The sequence below is a fragment of the Triturus cristatus genome, chromosome 8, assembly GCF_964204655.1.
Source record: "Triturus cristatus chromosome 8, aTriCri1.1, whole genome shotgun sequence".
NCBI classification, from domain to species: domain Eukaryota; kingdom Metazoa; phylum Chordata; class Amphibia; order Caudata; family Salamandridae; genus Triturus; species Triturus cristatus.
In genome coordinates, this window is record NC_140591.1 from 1,620,801,524 (window position 1) to 1,620,822,519 (window position 20,996).

A 20,996-nucleotide genomic window follows, 5' to 3' on the forward strand; every position below is an offset into this window, starting at 1 on the left:
AATCAGACTTTTCTAATTTAATTGAATCGCAGGACGAATTAATGAAAATAGTTTTTTATTTAAGAATGAGGAAAGCAAGGCACTGCTGAGATTTGAACTCAGAATCCCCTGTTTACTAGACAGGCGCTTTAACCAGCTAAGCGACAGCACCCTCTTGAAAATGCTTTAAGGAACAGTTTGCCATATGGTGTTCAAGAGAATCCTGAGTTTTTCACTTTCATAATCATTTCTCAGTTCCGAAAACGCACTACTCAAATAGTTTAGACGAGGATACTGATCCTATTCATAAATACCTCATTGATATATTGCTTATCCTGTTCATACATGTTTTAATTATGCCTTCTTTAAGAATGCATTACTTGAATTCAACTCTAGAATGATTTTTTATCTCTATTTTGCTCTTTGTCACTCTTTTTTCCCTTTTTCATTCAAAACATTACTTTGAAAATCTTCACAACACCACGTTTTTTTGTTTTTCAATTTAAGATGACCCATTCTAATGTTCACAGAACAATACTTTTCTTTTTAAAACGCATTAAACATTTGCGTGATGAAAATTATTTTTACATGTAAGGACCAATAATAAGGTGCTGCTGACATTTGAACTCAGGATTTCCTGTTTACGAGACAGGCGCTTTAACCACTTAGCAACAGCACCTATTTTAGTGATACAGAAGGGATCATTAATTTAGTATTGGTGATCAAATTCTGTGCCTGTGTTAAAGTGTCTTAATATGTATTCTAATGTTAAACAAGCAAGGATTCCTAATCTGTAAACAAGAATAGCTATGTTGTATTACAAAAGAACACATTTTAAACTCAATCCCATATTTTGAATAGTTCATAAATAAGTGTTTTACATATATTCATCAATATTTCTCAAATCTAGGGTTATATTTCATCTGCCTCTTGCTCATTGAAATACCTTTTTGATTTTTGCAATCACAGTATTGTTACTATAATATTGAAAACACTTTCAGTTTTAATTAGGTTTAAGATGATCTGTTCAACCGAAAGATAAATCAGACTTTTCTAATTTAATTGAATCGCAGGACGACTTAATGAAAATAGTTTTTTATTTAAGAATGAGGAAAGCAAGGCACTGCTGAGATTTGAACTCAGGATCTCCTGTTTACTAGACAGGCGCTTTAACCAGCTAAGCGACAGCACCCTCTTGAAAATGCTTTAAGGAACAGTTTGCCATATGGTGTTCAAGAGAATCCTGAGTTTTTCACTTTCATAATCATTTCTCAGTTGCGAAAACGCTCTACTCAAATAGTTTAGACGAGGATACTGATCCTATTCATAAACACCTCATTGATATATTGCTTATCTTGTTCATAAATGTTTTAATCATGCCTTCTTTAAGAATGCATTACTTGAATTCAACTCTAGAATGATTTTTTATCTCTATTTTGCTCTTTGTCTCTCTTTTTTCCCTTTTTCATTCAAAACATTACTTTGAAAATCTTCACAACACCACGTTTTTTTGTTTTTCAATTTAAGATGACCCATTCTAATGTTCACAGAACAACAGTTTTCTTTTTAAAATGTATTAAACATTTGCGTGATGAAAATTATTTTTACATGTAAGGACCAATAATAAGGTGCTGCTGAGATTTGAACTCAGGATTTCCTGTTTACGAGACAGGCACTTTAACCACTTTGCCACAGCACCTAGTTTAGTGATACAGAAGGGATCATTAATTTAGTATTGGTGATCAAATTCTGTGCCTGTGTTAAAGTGTCTTAATATGTATTCTAATGTTAAACAAGCAAGGATTCCTAATCTGTAAACAAGAATAGCTATGTTGTATTACAAAAGAACACATTTTAAACTCAATCCCATATTTTGAATAGTTCATAAATAAGTGTTTTACATATATTCATCAATATTGCTCAAATCTAGGGTTATTTTTCATCTGCCTCTTGCTCATTGAAATACCTTTTTGATTTTTGCAATCACAGTATTGTTACTATAATATTGAAAACACTTTCAGTTTTTATTAGGTTTAAGATGATCTGTTCCACCGAAAGATAAATCAGACTTTTCTAATTGAATTGAATCGCAGAACGACTTAATGAAAATAGTTTTTTATATAAGAATGAGGAAAGCAAGGCTCTGCTGAGATTTGAACTCAGGATCTCCTGTTTACTAGACAGGCGCTTTAACCAGCTAAGCCACAGCACCCTCTTGAAAATGCTTTAAGGAACAGTTTGCCATATGGTGTTCAAGAGAATCCTGAGTTTTTCACTTTCATAATCATTTCTCAGTTCAGAAAACGCTCTACTCAACTACTTTAGACGAGGATACTGATCCTATTCATAAACACCTCATTGATATATTGCTTATCTTGTTCATAAATGTTTTAATCATGCCTTCTTTAAGAATGCATTACTTGAATTCAACTCTAGAATGATTTTTTATCTCTATTTTGCTCTTTGTCACTCTTTTTTCCCTTTTTCATTCAAAACATTACTTTGAAAATCTTCACAACACCACGTTTTTTTGTTTTTCAATTTAAGATGACCCATTCTAATGTTCACAGAACAATACTTTTCTTTTTAAAACGCATTAAACATTTGCGTGATGAAAATTATTTTTACATGTAAGGACCAATAATAAGGTGCTGCTGACATTTGAACTCAGGATTTCCTGTTTACAAGACAGGCGCTTTAACCACTTAGCAACAACACCTATTTTAGTGATACAGAAGGGATCATTAATTTAGTATTGGTGATCAAATTCTGTGCCTGTGTTAAAGTGTCTTAATATGTATTCTAATGTTAAACAAGCAATGATTCCTAATCTGTAAACAAGAATAGCTATGTTGTATTACAAAAGAACACATTTTAAACTCAATCCCATATTTTGAATAGTTCATAAATAAGTGTTTTACATATATTCATCAATATTGCTCAAATCTGGGGTTATATTTCATCTGCCTCTTGCTCATTGAAATACCATTTTGATTTTGCAATCACAGTATTGTTACTATAATATTGAAAACAATTTCAGTTTTTATTAGGTTTAAGATGATCTGTTCAACCGAAAGATAAATCAGACTTTTCTAAATGAATTGAATCGCAGGACGACTTAATGAAAATAGTTTTTTATATAAGAATGAGGAAAGCAAGGCACTGCTGAGATTTGAACTCAGGATCTCCTGTTTACTAGACAGGCGCTTTAACCAGCTAAGCCACAGCACCCTCTTGAAAATGCTTTCAGGAACAGTTTGCCATATGGTGTTCAAGAGAATCCTGAGTTTTTCACTTTCATAATCATTTCTCAGTTCAGAAAACGCTCTACTCAACTACTTTAGACGAGGATACTGATCCTATTCATAAACACCTCATTGATATATTGCTTATCTTGTTCATACATGTTTTAATCATGCCTTCTTTAAGAATGCATTACTTGAATTCAACTCTAGAATGATTTTTTATCTCTATTTTGCTCTTTGTCACTCTTTTTTCCCTTTTTCATTCAAAACATTACTTTGAAAATCTTCACAACACCACGTTTTTTTGTTTTTCAATTTAAGATGACCCATTCTAATGTTCACAGAACAACACTTTTCTTTTTAAATGTATTAAACATTTGTGTGATGAAAATTATTTTTACATGTAAGGACCAATAATAAGGTGCTGCTGACATTTGAACTCAGGATTTCCTGTTTACAAGACAGGCGCTTTAACCACTTAGCAGCAGCACCTATTTTAGTGATACAGAAGGGATCATTAATTTAGTATTGGTGATCAAATTCTGTGCCTGTGTTAAAGTGTCTTAATATGTATTCTATTGTTAAACAAGCAAGGATTCCTAATCTGTAAACAAGAATAGCTATGTTGTATTACAAAAGAACACATTTTAAACTCAATCCCATATTTTGAATAGTTCATAAATAAGTGTTTTACATATATTCATCAATATTGCTCAAATCTGGGGTTATATTTCATCTGCCTCTTGCTCATTGAAATACCATTTTGATTTTGCAATCACAGTATTGTTACTATAATATTGAAAACACTTTCAGTTTTTATAAGGTTTAAGATGATCTGTTCAACCGAAAGATAAATCAGACTTTTCTAATTGAATTGAATCGCAGGACGACTTAATGAAGATAGTTTTTTATATAAGAATGAGGAAAGCAAGGCACTGCTGAGATTTGAACTCAGGATCTCTTGTTTACTAGACAGGCGCTTTAACCAGCTAAGCCACAGCACCCTCTTGAAAATGCTTTAATGAACAGTTTGCCATATGGTGTTCAAGAGAAACCTGAGTTTTTCACTTTCATAATCATTTCTCAGTTCAGAAAACGCACTACTCAAATAGTTTAGACGAGGATACTGATCCTATTCATAAACACCTCATTGATATATTGCTTATCCTGTTCATAAATGTTTTAATTATGCCTTCTTTAAGAATGCATTACTTGATTTCAACTCTAGAATGATTTTTCATTTCTATTTTGCTCTTTGTCACTCTTTTTTCCCTTTTTCATTCAAAGCATTACTTTGAAAATCTTCACAATACCACGTTTTTTTGTTTTTCAATTTAAGATGACCCATTCTAATGTTCACAGAACAACACTTTTCTTTTTAAAATGTATTAAACATTTGCGTGCTGAAAATTATTTTTACATGTAAGGACCAACAATAAGGTGCTGCTGAGATTTGAACTCAGGATTTCCTGTTTACGAGACAGGCGCTTTAACCACTTAGCCACAGCTCCTATTTTAGTGATACAGTAGGGATCATTAATTTAGTATTGGTGATCAACTTCTGTGCCTGTGTTAAAGTGTCTTAATATGTATTCTATTGTTAAACAAGCAAGGATTCCTAATCTGTAAACAAGAATAGCTATGTTGTATTAAAAAAGAACACATTTTAAACTCAATCCCATATTTTGAATAGTTTATAAATAAGTGTTTTACATATATTCATCAATATTGCTCAAATCTAGGGTCATATTTCATCTGCCTCTTGCTCATTGAAATACCATTTTGATTTTGCAATCACAGTATTGTTACTATAATATTGAAAACACTTTCAGTTTTTATTAGGTTTAAGATGATCTGTTCAACCGAAAGATAAATCAGACTTTTCTAATTGAATTGAATCGCAGGACGACTTAATGAAAATAGTTTTTTATATAAGAATGAGGAAAGCAAGGCACTGCTGAGATTTGAACTCAGGCTCTCCTGTTTACTAGACAGGCGCTTTAACCAGCTAAGCCACAGCACCCTCTTGAAAATGCTTTAAGGAACAGTTTGCCATATGGTGTTCAAGAGAAACCTGAGTTTTTCACTTTCATAATCATTTCTCAGTTCAGAAAACGCACTACTCAAATAGTTTAGACGAGGATACTGATCCTATTCATAAACACCTCATTGATATATTGCTTATCCTGTTCATAAATGTTTTAATTATCCTTCTTTAAGAATGCATTACTTGAATTCAACTCTAGAATGATTTTTTATCTCTATTTTGCTCTTTGTCACTCTTTTTTCCCTTTTTCATTCAAAGCATTACTTTGAAAATCTTCACAATACCACGTTTTTTTGTTTTTCAATTTAAGATGACCCATTCTAATGTTCACAGAACAACACTTTTCTTTTTAAAATGTATTACACATTTGCGTGATGAAAATTATTTTTACATGTAAGGACCAATAATAAGGTGCTGCTGAGATCTGAACTCAGGATTTCCTGTTTACGAGACAGGCGCTTTAACCACTTAGCCACAGCACCTATTTTAGTGATACAGAAGGGATCATTAATTTAGTATTGGTGATCAACTTCTGTGCCTGTGTTAAAGTGTCTTAATATGTATTCTAATGTTAAACAAGCAAGGATTCCTAATCTGTAAACAAGAATAGCTATGTTGTATTAAAAAAGAACACATTTTAAACTCAATCCCATATTTTGAATAGTTTATAAATAAGTGTTTTACATATATTCATCAATATTGCTCAAATCTAGGGTCATATTTCATCTGCCTCTTGCTCATTGAAATACCTTTTTGATTTTGCAATCACAGTATTGTTACTATAATATTGAAAACACTTTCAGTTTTTATTAGGTTTAAGATGATCTGTTCAACTGAAAGATAAATCAGACTTTTCTAATTGAATTGAATCGCAGGACGACTTAATGAAAATAGTTTTTTATATAAGAATGAGGAAAGCAAGGCACTGCTGAGATTTGAACTCAGGATCTCCCGTTTACTAGACAGGCGCTTTAACCAGCTAAGCCACAGCACCCTCTTGAAAATGCTTTAAGGAACAGTTTGCCATATGGTGTTCAAGAGAATCCTGAGTTTTTCACTTTCATAATCATTTCTCAGTTCAGAAAACGCTCTACTCAACTACTTTAGACGAGGATACTGATCCTATTCATAAACACCTCATTGATATATTGCTTATCTTGTTCATAAATGTTTTAATCATGCCTTCTTTAAGAATGCATTACTTGAATTCAACTCTAGAATGATTTTTTATCTCTATTTTGCTCTTTGTCACTCTTTTTTCCCTTTTTCATTCAAAACATTACTTTGAAAATCTTCACAACACCACGTTTTTTTGTTTTTCAATTTAAGATGACCCATTCTAATGTTCACAGAACAATACTTTTCTTTTTAAAACGCATTAAACATTTGCGTGATGAAAATTATTTTTACATGTAAGGACCAATAATAAGGTGCTGCTGACATTTGAACTCAGGATTTCCTGTTTACAAGACAGGCGCTTTAACCACTTAGCAACAGCACCTATTTTAGTGATACAGAAGGGATCATTAATTTAGTATTGGTGATCAAATTCTGTGCCTGTGTTAAAGTGTCTTAATATGTATTCTAATGTTAAACAAGCAAGGATTCCTAATCTGTAAACAAGAATAGCTATGTTGTATTACAAAAGAACACATTTTAAACTCAATCCCATATTTTGAATAGTTCATAAATAAGTGTTTTACATATATTCATCAATATTGCTCAAATCTGGGGTTATATTTCATCTGCCTCTTGCTCATTGAAATACCATTTTGATTTTGCAATCACAGTATTGTTACTATAATATTGAAAACACTTTCAGTTTTTATTAGGTTTAAGATGATCTGTTCAACCGAAAGATAAATCAGACTTTTCTAATTGAATTGAATCGCAGGACGACTTAATGAAAATAGTTTTTTATATAAGAATGATGAAAGCAAGGCACTGCTGAGATTTGAACTCAGGATCTCCTGTTTACTAGACAGGCGCTTTAACCAGCTAAGCCACAGCACCCTCTTAAAAATGCTTTCAGGAACAGTTTGCCATATGGTGTTCAAGAGAATCCTGAGTTTTTCACTTTCATAATCATTTCTCAGTTCAGAAAACGCTCTACTCAACTACTTTAGACGAGGATACTGATCCTATTCATAAACACCTCATTGATATATTGCTTATCTTGTTCATACATGTTTTAATTATGCCTTCTTTAAGAATGCATTACTTGATTTCAACTCTAGAATGATTTTTCATTTCTATTTTGCTCTTTGTCACTCTTTTTTCCCTTTTTCATTCAAAGCATTACTTTGAAAATCTTCACAATACCACGTTTTTTTGTTTTTCAATTTAAGATGACCCATTCTAATGTTCACAGAACAACACTTTTCTTTTTAAAATGTATTAAACATTTGCGTGCTGAAAATTATTTTTACATGTAAGGACCAACAATAAGGTGCTGCTGAGATTTGAACTCAGGATTTCCTGTTTACGAGACAGGCGCTTTAACCACTTAGCCACAGCTCCTATTTTAGTGATACAGTAGGGATCATTAATTTAGTATTGGTGATCAACTTCTGTGCCTGTGTTAAAGTGTCTTAATATGTATTCTATTGTTAAACAAGCAAGGATTCCTAATCTGTAAACAAGAATAGCTATGTTGTATTAAAAAAGAACACATTTTAAACTCAATCCCATATTTTGAATAGTTTATAAATAAGTGTTTTACATATATTCATCAATATTGCTCAAATCTAGGGTCATATTTCATCTGCCTCTTGCTCATTGAAATACCATTTTGATTTTGCAATCACAGTATTGTTACTATAATATTGAAAACACTTTCAGTTTTTATTAGGTTTAAGATGATCTGTTCAACCGAAAGATAAATCAGACTTTTCTAATTGAATTGAATCGCAGGACGACTTAATGAAAATAGTTTTTTATATAAGAATGAGGAAAGCAAGGCACTGCTGAGATTTGAACTCAGGCTCTCCTGTTTACTAGACAGGCGCTTTAACCAGCTAAGCCACAGCACCCTCTTGAAAATGCTTTAAGGAACAGTTTGCCATATGGTGTTCAAGAGAAACCTGAGTTTTTCACTTTCATAATCATTTCTCAGTTCAGAAAACGCACTACTCAAATAGTTTAGACGAGGATACTGATCCTATTCATAAACACCTCATTGATATATTGCTTATCCTGTTCATAAATGTTTTAATTATCCTTCTTTAAGAATGCATTACTTGAATTCAACTCTAGAATGATTTTTTATCTCTATTTTGCTCTTTGTCACTCTTTTTTCCCTTTTTCATTCAAAGCATTACTTTGAAAATCTTCACAATACCACGTTTTTTTGTTTTTCAATTTAAGATGACCCATTCTAATGTTCACAGAACAACACTTTTCTTTTTAAAATGTATTACACATTTGCGTGATGAAAATTATTTTTACATGTAAGGACCAATAATAAGGTGCTGCTGAGATCTGAACTCAGGATTTCCTGTTTACGAGACAGGCGCTTTAACCACTTAGCCACAGCACCTATTTTAGTGATACAGAAGGGATCATTAATTTAGTATTGGTGATCAACTTCTGTGCCTGTGTTAAAGTGTCTTAATATGTATTCTAATGTTAAACAAGCAAGGATTCCTAATCTGTAAACAAGAATAGCTATGTTGTATTAAAAAAGAACACATTTTAAACTCAATCCCATATTTTGAATAGTTTATAAATAAGTGTTTTACATATATTCATCAATATTGCTCAAATCTAGGGTCATATTTCATCTGCCTCTTGCTCATTGAAATACCTTTTTGATTTTGCAATCACAGTATTGTTACTATAATATTGAAAACACTTTCAGTTTTTATTAGGTTTAAGATGATCTGTTCAACTGAAAGATAAATCAGACTTTTCTAATTGAATTGAATCGCAGGACGACTTAATGAAAATAGTTTTTTATATAAGAATGAGGAAAGCAAGGCACTGCTGAGATTTGAACTCAGGATCTCCCGTTTACTAGACAGGCGCTTTAACCAGCTAAGCCACAGCACCCTCTTGAAAATGCTTTAAGGAACAGTTTGCCATATGGTGTTCAAGAGAATCCTGAGTTTTTCACTTTCATAATCATTTCTCAGTTCAGAAAACGCTCTACTCAACTACTTTAGACGAGGATACTGATCCTATTCATAAACACCTCATTGATATATTGCTTATCTTGTTCATAAATGTTTTAATCATGCCTTCTTTAAGAATGCATTACTTGAATTCAACTCTAGAATGATTTTTTATCTCTATTTTGCTCTTTGTCACTCTTTTTTCCCTTTTTCATTCAAAACATTACTTTGAAAATCTTCACAACACCACGTTTTTTTGTTTTTCAATTTAAGATGACCCATTCTAATGTTCACAGAACAATACTTTTCTTTTTAAAACGCATTAAACATTTGCGTGATGAAAATTATTTTTACATGTAAGGACCAATAATAAGGTGCTGCTGACATTTGAACTCAGGATTTCCTGTTTACAAGACAGGCGCTTTAACCACTTAGCAACAGCACCTATTTTAGTGATACAGAAGGGATCATTAATTTAGTATTGGTGATCAAATTCTGTGCCTGTGTTAAAGTGTCTTAATATGTATTCTAATGTTAAACAAGCAAGGATTCCTAATCTGTAAACAAGAATAGCTATGTTGTATTACAAAAGAACACATTTTAAACTCAATCCCATATTTTGAATAGTTCATAAATAAGTGTTTTACATATATTCATCAATATTGCTCAAATCTGGGGTTATATTTCATCTGCCTCTTGCTCATTGAAATACCATTTTGATTTTGCAATCACAGTATTGTTACTATAATATTGAAAACACTTTCAGTTTTTATTAGGTTTAAGATGATCTGTTCAACCGAAAGATAAATCAGACTTTTCTAATTGAATTGAATCGCAGGACGACTTAATGAAAATAGTTTTTTATATAAGAATGATGAAAGCAAGGCACTGCTGAGATTTGAACTCAGGATCTCCTGTTTACTAGACAGGCGCTTTAACCAGCTAAGCCACAGCACCCTCTTAAAAATGCTTTCAGGAACAGTTTGCCATATGGTGTTCAAGAGAATCCTGAGTTTTTCACTTTCATAATCATTTCTCAGTTCAGAAAACGCTCTACTCAACTACTTTAGACGAGGATACTGATCCTATTCATAAACACCTCATTGATATATTGCTTATCTTGTTCATACATGTTTTAATCATGCCTTCTTTAAGAATGCATTACTTGAATTCAACTCTAGAATGATTTTTTATCTCTATTTTGCTCTTTGTCACTCTTTTTTCCCTTTTTCATTCAAAACATTACTTTGAAAATCTTCACAACACCACATTTTTTTGTTTTTCAATTTAAGATGACCCATTCTAATGTTCACAGAACAACACTTTTCTTTTTAAATGTATTAAACATTTGTGTGACGAAAATTATTTTTACATGTAAGGACCAATAATAAGGTGCTGCTGACATTTGAACTCAGGATTTCCTGTTTACGAGACAGGCGCTTTAACCACTTAGCAACAGCACCTATTTTAGTGATACAGAAGGGATCATTAATTTAGTATTGGTGATCAAATTCTGTGCCTGTGTTAAAGTGTCTTAATATGTATTCTAATGTTAAACAAGCAATGATTCCTAATCTGTAAACAAGAATAGCTATGTTGTATTACAAAAGAACACATTTTAAACTCAATCCCATATTTTGAATAGTTCATAAATAAGTGTTTTACATATATTCATCAATATTGCTCAAATCTGGGGTTATATTTCATCTGCCTCTTGCTCATTGAAATACCATTTTGATTTTGCAATCACAGTATTGTTACTATAATATTGAAAACACTTTCAGTTTTTATTAGGTTTAAGATGATCTGTTCAACCGAAAGATAAATCAGACTTTTCTAATTGAATTGAATCGCAGGACGACTTAATGAAAATAGTTTTTTATATAAGAATGAGGAAAGCAAGGCACTGCTGAGATTTGAACTCAGGCTCTCCTGCTTACTAGACAGGCGCTTTAACCAGCTAAGCCACAGCACCCTCTTGAAAATGCTTTAAGGAACAGTTTGCCATATGGTGTTCAAGAGAAACCTGAGTTTTTCACTTTCATAATCATTTCTCAGTTCAGAAAACGCACTACTCAAATAGTTTAGACGAGGATACTGATCCTATTCATAAACACCTCATTGATATATTGCTTATCCTGTTCATAAATGTTTTAATTATCCTTCTTTAAGAATGCATTACTTGAATTCAACTCTAGAATGATTTTTTATCTCTATTTTGCTCTTTGTCACTCTTTTTTCCCTTTTTCATTCAAAGCATTACTTTGAAAATCTTCACAATACCACGTTTTTTTGTTTTTCAATTTAAGATGACCCATTCTAATGTTCACAGAACAACACTTTTCTTTTTAAAATGTATTAAACATTTGCGTGATGAAAATTATTTTTACATGTAAGGACCAATAATAAGGTGCTGCTGAGATCTGAACTCAGGATTTCCTGTTTACGAGACAGGCGCTTTAACCACTTAGCCCCAGCACCTATTTTAGTGATACAGAAGGGATCATTAATTTAGTATTGGTGATCAACTTCTGTGCCTGTGTTAAAGTGTCTTAATATGTATTCTAATGTTAAACAAGCAAGGATTCCTAATCTGTAAACAAGAATAGCTATGTTGTATTAAAAAAGAACACATTTTAAACTCAATCCCATATTTTGAATAGTTTATAAATAAGTGTTTTACATATATTCATCAATATTGCTCAAATCTAGGGTCATATTTCATCTGCCTCTTGCTCATTGAAATACCTTTTTGATTTTGCAATCACAGTATTGTTACTATAATATTGAAAACACTTTCAGTTTTTATTAGGTTTAAGATGATCTGTTCAACCGAAAGATAAATCAGACTTTTCTAATTGAATTGAATCGCAGGACGACTTAATGAAAATAGTTTTTTATATAAGAATGAGGAAAGCAAGGCACTGCTGAGATTTGAACTCAGGATCTCCTGTTTACTAGACAGGCGCTTTAACCAGCTAAGCCACAGCACCCTCTTGAAAATGCTTTAAGGAACAGTTTGCCATATGGTGTTCAAGAGAATCCTGAGTTTTTCACTTTCATAATCATTTCTCAGTTCAGAAAACGCTCTACTCAACTACTTTAGACGAGGATACTGATCCTATTCATAAACACCTCATTGATATATTGCTTATCTTGTTCATAAATGTTTTCATCATGCCTTCTTTAAGAATGCATTACTTGAATTCAACTCTAGAATGATTTTTTATCTCTATTTTGCTCTTTGTCACTCTTTTTTCCCTTTTTCATTCAAAACATTACTTTGAAAATCTTCACAACACCACGTTTTTTTGTTTTTCAATTTAAGATGACCCATTCTAATGTTCACAGAACAACACTTTTCTTTTTAAATGTATTAAACATTTGCGTGACGAAAATTATTTTTACATGTAAGGACCAATAATAAGGTGCTGCTGAGATTTGAACTCAGGATTTCCTGTTTACGAGACAGGCTCTTTAACCACTTAGCCACAGAACCTATTTTAGTGATACAGAAGGGATCATTAATTTAGTATTGGTGATCAAATTCTGTGCCTGTGTTAAAGTGTCTTAAAATGTATTCTAATGTTAAACAAGCAAGGATTCCTAATCTGTAAACACGAATAGCTATGTTGTATTACAAAAGAACACATTTTAAACTCAATCCCATATTTTGAATAGTTCATAAATAAGTGTTTTACATATATTAATCAATATTGCTCAAATCTAGGGTTATATTTCATCTGCCTCTTGCTCATTGAAATACCTTTTTGATTTTTGCAATCACAGTATTGTTACTATAATATTGAAAACACTTTCAGTTTTTATAAGGTTTAAGATGATCTGTTCAACCGAAAGATAAATCAGACTTTTCTAAATTAATTGAATCGCAGGACGAATTAATGAAAATAGTTTTTTATTTAAGAATGAGGAAAGCAAGGAACTGCTGAGATTTGAACTCAGGATCTCCTGTTTACTAGACAGGCACTTTAACCAGCTAAGCGACAGCACCCTCTTGAAAATGCTTTAAGGAACAGTTTGCCATATGGTGTTCAAGAGAATCCTGAGTTTTTCACTTTCATAATCATTTCTCAGTTCCGAAAACGCACTACTCAAATAGTTTAGACGAGGATACTGATCCTATTCATAAACACCTCATTGATATATTGCTTATCCTGTTCATAAATGTTTTAATTATGCCTTCTTTAAGAATGCATTACTTGAATTCAACTCTAGAATGATTTTTTATCTATATTTTGCTCTTTGTCACTCTTTTTTCCCTTTTTCATTCAAAGCATTACTTTGAAAATCTTCACAATACCACGTTTTTTTGTTTTTCAATTTAAGATGACCCATTCTAATGTTCACAGAACAACACTTTTCTTTTTAAAATGTATTAAACATTTGCGTGCTGAAAATTATTTTTACATGTAAGGACCAATAATAAGGTTCTGCTGAGATTTGAACTCAGGATTTCCTGTTTACGAGACAGGCACTTTAACCACTTTGCCACAGCACCTAGTTTAGTGATACAGAAGGGATCATTAATTTAGTATTGGTGATCAAATTCTGTGCCTGTGTTAAAGTGTCTTAATATGTATTCTAATGTTAAACAAGCAAGGATTCCTAATCTGTAAACAAGAATAGCTATGTTGTATTACAAAAGAACACATTTTAAACTCAATCCCATATTTTGAATAGTTCATAAATAAGTGTTTTACATATATTCATCAATATTGCTCAAATCTAGGGTTATTTTTCATCTGCCTCTTGCTCATTGAAATACCTTTTTGATTTTTGCAATCACAGTATTGTTACTATAATATTGAAAACACTTTCAGTTTTTATTAGGTTTAAGATGATCTGTTCAACCGAAAGATAAATCAGACTTTTCTAATTGAATTGAATCGCAGGACGACTTAATGAAAATAGTTTTTTATATAAGAATGATGAAAGCAAGGCACTGCTGAGATTTGAACTCAGGATCTCCTGTTTACTAGACAGGCGCTTTAACCAGCTAAGCCACAGCACCCTCTTGAAAATGCTTTCAGGAACAGTTTGCCATATGGTGTTCAAGAGAATCCTGAGTTTTTCACTTTCATAATCATTTCTCAGTTCAGAAAACGCTCTACTCAACTACTTTAGACGTGGATACTGATCCTATTCATAAACACCTCATTGATATATTGCTTATCTTGTTCATAAATGTTTTAATCATGCCTTCTTTAAGAATGCATTACTTGAATTCAACTCTAGAATGATTTTTTATCTCTATTTTGCTCTTTGTCACTCTTTTTTCCCTTTTTCATTCAAAACATTACTTTGAAAATCTTCACAACACCACGTTTTTTTGTTTTTCAATTTAAGATGACCCATTCTAATGTTCACAGAACAATACTTTTCTTTTTAAAACGCATTAAACATTTGCGTGATGAAAATTATTTTTACATGTAAGGACCAATAATAAGGTGCTGCTGACATTTGAACTCAGGATTTCCTGTTTACAAGACAGGCGCTTTAACCACTTAGCAACAGCACCTATTTTAGTGATACAGAAGGGATCATTAATTTAGTATTGGTGATCAAATTCTGTGCCTGTGTTAAAGTGTCTTAATATGTATTCTAATGTTAAACAAGCAAGGATTCCTAATCTGTAAACAAGAATAGCTATGTTGTATTACAAAAGAACACAATTTAAACTCAATCCCATATTTTGAATAGTTCATAAATAAGTGTTTTACATATATTCATCAATATTGCAAAAATCTAGGGTTATATTTCATCTGCCTCTTGCTCATTGAAATACCTTTTTGATTTTTGCAATCACAGTATTGTTACTATAATATTGAAAACACTTTCAGTTTTTATTAGGTTTAAGATGATCTGTTCAACCGAAAGATAAATCAGACTTTTCTAATTGAATTGAATCGCAGGACGACTTAATGAAAATAGTTTTTTATATAAGAATGAGGAAAGCAAGGCACTGCTGAGATTTGAACTCAGGATCTCCTGTTTACTAGACAGGCGCTTTAACCAGCTAAGCCACAGCACCCTCTTGAAAATGCTTTAAGGAACAGTTTGCCATATGGTGTTCAAGAGAAACCTGAGTTTTTCACTTTCATAATCATTTCTCAGTTCAGAAAACGCACTACTCAAATAGTTTAGACGAGGATACTGATCCTATTCATAAACACCTCATTGATATATTGCTTATCCTGTTCATAAATGTTTTAATTATGCCTTCTTTAAGAATGCATTACTTGATTTCAACTCTAGAATGATTTTTCATTTCTATTTTGCTCTTTTTCACTCTTTTTTCCCTTTTTCATTCAAAGCATTACTTTGAAAATCTTCACAATACCACGTTTTTTTGTTTTTCAATTTAAGATGACCCATTCTAATGTTCACAGAACAACACTTTTCTTTTTAAAATGTATTAAACATTTGCGTGCTGAAAATTATTTTTACATGTAAGGACCAATAATAAGGTGCTGCTGAGATTTGAACTCAGGATTTCCTGTTTACAAGACAGGCGCTTTAACCACTTAGCCACAGCACCTATTTTAGTGATACAGAAGGGATCATTAATTTAGTATTGGTGATCAACTTCTGTGCCTGTGTTAAAGTGTCTTAATATGTATTCTAATGTTAAACAAGCAAGGATTCCTAATCTGTAAACAAGAATAGCTATGTTGTATTAAAAAAGAACACATTTTGAACTCAATCCCATATTTTGAATAGTTTATAAATAAGTGTTTTACATATATTCATCAATATTGCTCAAATCTAGGGTCATATTTCATCTGCCTCTTGCTCATTGAAATATCTTTTTGATTTTGCAATCACAGTATTGTTACTATAATATTGAAAACACTTTCAGTTTTTATTAGGTTTAAGATGATCTGTTCAACCGAAAGATAAATCAGACTTTTCTAATTTAATTGAATCGCAGGACGACTCGATGAAAATAGTTTTTTATATAAGAATGAGGAAAGCAAGGCACTGCTGAGATTTCAACTCAGGATCTCCTGTTTACTAGACAGGAGCTTTAACCAGCTAAGCAACAGCACCCTCTTGAAAATGCTTTAAGGAACAGTTTGCCATATGGTGTTCAAGAGAATCCTGAGTTTTTCACTTTCATAATCATTTCTCTGTTCAGAAAACGCTCTACTCAACTACTTTAGACGAGGATACTGATCCTATTCATAAACACCTCATTGATATATTGCTTATCTTGTTCATAAATGTTTTAATCATGCCTTCTTTAAGAATGCATTACTTGAATTCAACTCTAGAATGATTTTTTATCTCTATTTTGCTCTTTGTCACTCTTTTTACCTTTTTCATTCAAAACATTACTTTGAAATTCTTCACAACACCACGTTTTTTTGTTTTTCAATTTAAGATGACCCATTCTAATGTTCACAGAACAATACTTTTCTTTTTAAAACGCATTAAACGTTTGCGTGATGAAAATTATTTTTACATGTAAGGACCAATAATAAGGTGCTGCTGACATTTGAACTCAGGGTTTCCTGTTTACGAGACAGGCGCTTTAACCACTTAGCAACAGCACCTATTTTAGTGATACAGAAGGGATCATTAATTTAGTATTGGTGATCAAATTCTGTGCCTGTGTTAAAGTGTCTTAATATGTATTCTAATGTTAAACAAGCAAGGATTCCTAATCTGTAAACAAGAATAGCTATGTTGTATTACAAAAGAACACATTTTAAACTCAATCCCATATTTTGAATAGTTCATAAATAAGTGTTTTACATATATTCATCAATATTGCTCAAATCTGGGGTTATATTTCATCTGCCTCTTGCTCATTGAAATACCTTTTTGATTTTGCAATCACAGTATTGTTACTATAATATTGAAAACACTTTCAGTTTTTATTAGGTTTAAGATGATCTGTTCAACCGAAAGATAAATCAGACTTTTCTAATTGAATTGAATCGCAGGACGACTTAATGAAAATAGTTTTTTATATAAGAATGAGGAAAGCAAGGCACTGCTGAGATTTGAACTCAGGATCTCCTGTTTACTAGACAAGCGCTTTAACCAGCTAAGCCACAGCACCATCTTGAAAATGCTTTAAGCAACAGTTTGCCATATGGTGTTCAAGAGAATCCTGAGTTTTTCACTTTCATAATCATTTCTCAGTTCAGTAAACGCTCTACTCAACTACTTTAGACGAGGATACTGATCCTATTCATAAACACCTCATTGATATATTGCTTATCTTGTTCATAAATGTTTTAATCATGCCTTCTTTAAGAATGCATTACTTGAATTCAACTCTAGAATGATTTTTTATCTCTATTTTGCTCTTTGTCACTCTTTTTTCCCTTTTTCATTCAAAACATTACTTTGAAAATCTTCACAAAACCACGTTTTTTTGTTTTTCAATTTAAGATGACCCATTCTAATGTTCACAGAACAATACTTTTCTTTTTAAAATGTATTAAACATTTGCGTGATGAAAATTATTTTTACATGTAAGGACCAATAATAAGGTGCTGCTGAGATTTGAACTCAGGATTTCCTGTTTACGAGACAGGCGCTTTAACCACTTAGCCACAGCACCTATTTTAGTGATACAGAAGGGATCATTAATTTAGTATTGGTGATCAAATTCTGTGCCTGTGTTAAAGTGTCTTAATATGTATTCTAATGTTAAACAAGCAAGGATTCCTAATCTGTAAAAAAGAATAGCTATGTTGTATTACAAAAGAACACATTTTAAACTCAATCCCATATTTTTAATAGTTCATAAATAAGTGTTTTACATATATTCATCAATATTGCTCAAATCTAGGGTTATATTTCATCTGCCTCTTGCTCATTGAAATACCTTTTTGATTTTTGCAATCACAGTATTGTTACTATAATATTGAAAACACTTTCAGTTTTTATTAGGTTTAAGATGATCTGTTCAACCGAAAGATAAATCAGACTTTTCTAATTGAATTGAATCGCAGGACGACTTAATGAAAATAGTTTTTTTATATAAGAATGAGGAAAGCAAGGCCTGGTGAGATTTGAACTCAGGATCTCCTGTTTACTAGACAGGCGCTTTAACCAGCTAAGCCACAGCACCCTCTTGAAAATGCTTTAAGGAACAGTTTGCCATATGGTGTTCAAGAGAATCCTGAGTTTTTCACTTTCATAATCATTTCTCTGTTCAGAAAACGCTCTACTCAACTACTTTAGACGAGGATACTGATCCTATTCATAAACACCTCATTGATATATTGCTTATCTTGTTCATAAATGTTTTAATCATGCCTTCTTTAAGAATGAATTACTTGAATTCAACTCTAGAATGATTTTTTATCTCTATTTTGCTCTTTGTCACTCTTTTTACCTTTTTCATTCAAAACATTACTTTGAAATTCTTCACAACACCACGTTTTTTTGTTTTTCAATTTAAGATGACCCATTCTAATGTTCACAGAACAATACTTTTCTTTTTAAAACGCATTAAACGTTTGCGTGATGAAAATTATTTTTACATGTAAGGACCAATAATAAGGTGCTGCTGACATTTGAACTCAGGGTTTCCTGTTTACGAGACAGGCGCTTTAACCACTTAGCAACAGCACCTATTTTAGTGATACAGAAGGGATCATTAATTTAGTATTGGTGATCAAATTCTGTGCCTGTGTTAAAGTGTCTTAATATGTATTCTAATGTTAAACAAGCAAGGATTCCTAATCTGTAAACAAGAATAGCTATGTTGTATTACAAAAGAACACATTTTAAACTCAATCCCATATTTTGAATAGTTCATAAATAAGTGTTTTACATATATTCATCAATATTGCTCAAATCTGGGGTTATATTTCATCTGCCTCTTGCTCATTGAAATACCTTTTTGATTTTGCAATCACAGTATTGTTACTATAATATTGAAAACACTTTCAGTTTTTATTAGGTTTAAGATGATCTGTTCAACCGAAAGATAAATCAGACTTTTCTAATTGAATTGAATCGCAGGACGACTTAATGAAAATAGTTTTTTATATAAGAATGAGGAAAGCAAGGCACTGCTGAGATTTGAACTCAGGATCTCCTGTTTACTAGACAAGCGCTTTAACCAGCTAAGCCACAGCACCCTCTTGAAAATGCTTTAAGCAACAGTTTGCCATATGGTGTTCAAGAGAATCCTGAGTTTTTCACTTTCATAATCATTTCTCAGTTCAGTAAACGCTCTACTCAACTACTTTAGACAAGGATACTGATCCTATTCATAAACACCTCATTGATATATTGCTTATCTTGTTCATAAATGTTTTAATCATGCCTTCTTTAAGAATGCATTACTTGAATTCAACTCTAGAATGATTTTTTATCTCTATTTTGCTCTTTGTCACTCTTTTTTCCCTTTTTCATTCAAAACATTACTTTGAAAATCTTCACAAAACCACGTTTTTTTGTTTTTCAATTTAAGATGACCCATTCTAATGTTCACAGAACAATACTTTTCTTTTTAAAATGTATTAAACATTTGCGTGATGAAAATTATTTTTACATGTAAGGACCAATAATAAGGTCCTGCTGAGATTTGAACTCAGGATTTCCTGTTTACGAGACAGGCGCTTTAACCACTTAGCCACAGCACCTATTTTAGTGATACAGAAGGGATCATTAATTTAGTATTGGTGATCAAATTCTGTGCCTGTGTTAAAGTGTCTTAATATGTATTCTAATGTTAAACAAGCAAGGATTCCTAATCTGTAAAAAAGAATAGCTATGTTGTATTACAAAAGAACACATTTTAAACTCAATCCCATATTTTTAATAGTTCATAAATAAGTGTTTTACATATATTCATCAATATTGCTCAAATCTAGGGTTATATTTCATCTGCCTCTTGCTCATTGAAATACCTTTTTGATTTTTGCAATCACAGTATTGTTACTATAATATTGAAAACACTTTCAGTTTTTATTAGGTTTAAGATGATCTGTTCAACCGAAAGATAAATCAGACTTTTCTAATTGAATTGAATCGCAGGACGACTTAATGAAAATAGTTTTTTTATATAAGAATGAGGAAAGCAAGGCCTGGTGAGATTTGAACTCAGGATCTCCTGTTTACTAGACAGGCTCTTTAACCAGCTAAGCCACAGCACCCTCTTGAAAATGCTTTAAGGAACAGTTTGCCATATGGTGTTCAAGAGAAACCTGAGTTTTTCACTTTCATAATCATTTCTCAGTTCAGAAAACGCTCTACTCAACTACTTTAGACGAGGATACTGATCCTATTCATAAACACCTCATTGATATATTGCTTATCTTGTTCATAAATGTTTTAATCATGCCTTCTTTAAGAATTCATTACTTGAATTCAACTCTAGAATGATTTTTTATCTCTATTTTGCTCTTTGTCACTCTTTTTTCCCTTTTTCATTCAAAACATTACTTTGAAAATCTTCACAACACCACGTTTTTTTGTTTTTCAATTTAAGATGACCCATTCTAATGTTCACAGAACAATACTTTTCTTTTTAAAACGCATTAAACATTTGCGTGATGAAAATTATTTTTACATGTAAGGACCGATAATAAGGTGCTGCTGACATTTGAACTCAGGATTTCC

The 20,996-nt window shown here is 31.8% G+C and overlaps 15 non-coding genes across 15 annotated transcripts; all 15 read right to left on the minus strand.

Annotated features, from left to right (window-relative positions):
• Window positions 1-3,136: 3,136 nt before the first annotated feature.
• TRNAT-AGU (transfer RNA threonine (anticodon AGU)) lies at window positions 3,137-3,210 on the minus strand. The gene has a single exon. It is a non-coding gene; the product is annotated as a tRNA-Thr (tRNA).
• A 1,452-nt stretch (window positions 3,211-4,662) lies between these two features.
• On the minus strand, window positions 4,663-4,735 carry TRNAT-CGU (transfer RNA threonine (anticodon CGU)). Its single transcript has one exon. It is a non-coding gene; the product is annotated as a tRNA-Thr (tRNA).
• Window positions 4,736-5,173: 438 nt separating this feature from the next.
• TRNAT-AGU (transfer RNA threonine (anticodon AGU)) lies at window positions 5,174-5,247 on the minus strand. The gene has a single exon. It is a non-coding gene; the product is annotated as a tRNA-Thr (tRNA).
• Window positions 5,248-5,680: 433 nt separating this feature from the next.
• On the minus strand, window positions 5,681-5,753 carry TRNAT-CGU (transfer RNA threonine (anticodon CGU)). Its single transcript has one exon. It is a non-coding gene; the product is annotated as a tRNA-Thr (tRNA).
• Window positions 5,754-7,210: 1,457 nt separating this feature from the next.
• Window positions 7,211-7,284, minus strand: TRNAT-AGU (transfer RNA threonine (anticodon AGU)). Its single transcript has one exon. It is a non-coding gene; the product is annotated as a tRNA-Thr (tRNA).
• A 434-nt stretch (window positions 7,285-7,718) lies between these two features.
• Window positions 7,719-7,791, minus strand: TRNAT-CGU (transfer RNA threonine (anticodon CGU)). The gene has a single exon. It is a non-coding gene; the product is annotated as a tRNA-Thr (tRNA).
• A 438-nt stretch (window positions 7,792-8,229) lies between these two features.
• TRNAT-AGU (transfer RNA threonine (anticodon AGU)) lies at window positions 8,230-8,303 on the minus strand. Its single transcript has one exon. It is a non-coding gene; the product is annotated as a tRNA-Thr (tRNA).
• Window positions 8,304-8,736: 433 nt separating this feature from the next.
• Window positions 8,737-8,809, minus strand: TRNAT-CGU (transfer RNA threonine (anticodon CGU)). The gene has a single exon. It is a non-coding gene; the product is annotated as a tRNA-Thr (tRNA).
• A 1,457-nt stretch (window positions 8,810-10,266) lies between these two features.
• Window positions 10,267-10,340, minus strand: TRNAT-AGU (transfer RNA threonine (anticodon AGU)). The gene has a single exon. It is a non-coding gene; the product is annotated as a tRNA-Thr (tRNA).
• Window positions 10,341-11,284: 944 nt separating this feature from the next.
• On the minus strand, window positions 11,285-11,358 carry TRNAT-AGU (transfer RNA threonine (anticodon AGU)). Its single transcript has one exon. It is a non-coding gene; the product is annotated as a tRNA-Thr (tRNA).
• A 944-nt stretch (window positions 11,359-12,302) lies between these two features.
• On the minus strand, window positions 12,303-12,376 carry TRNAT-AGU (transfer RNA threonine (anticodon AGU)). The gene has a single exon. It is a non-coding gene; the product is annotated as a tRNA-Thr (tRNA).
• Window positions 12,377-14,341: 1,965 nt separating this feature from the next.
• On the minus strand, window positions 14,342-14,415 carry TRNAT-AGU (transfer RNA threonine (anticodon AGU)). Its single transcript has one exon. It is a non-coding gene; the product is annotated as a tRNA-Thr (tRNA).
• Window positions 14,416-15,361: 946 nt separating this feature from the next.
• Window positions 15,362-15,435, minus strand: TRNAT-AGU (transfer RNA threonine (anticodon AGU)). The gene has a single exon. It is a non-coding gene; the product is annotated as a tRNA-Thr (tRNA).
• A 2,471-nt stretch (window positions 15,436-17,906) lies between these two features.
• TRNAT-CGU (transfer RNA threonine (anticodon CGU)) lies at window positions 17,907-17,979 on the minus strand. Its single transcript has one exon. It is a non-coding gene; the product is annotated as a tRNA-Thr (tRNA).
• Window positions 17,980-19,944: 1,965 nt separating this feature from the next.
• On the minus strand, window positions 19,945-20,017 carry TRNAT-CGU (transfer RNA threonine (anticodon CGU)). Its single transcript has one exon. It is a non-coding gene; the product is annotated as a tRNA-Thr (tRNA).
• Between the last annotated feature and the right edge of the window lie 979 nt (window positions 20,018-20,996).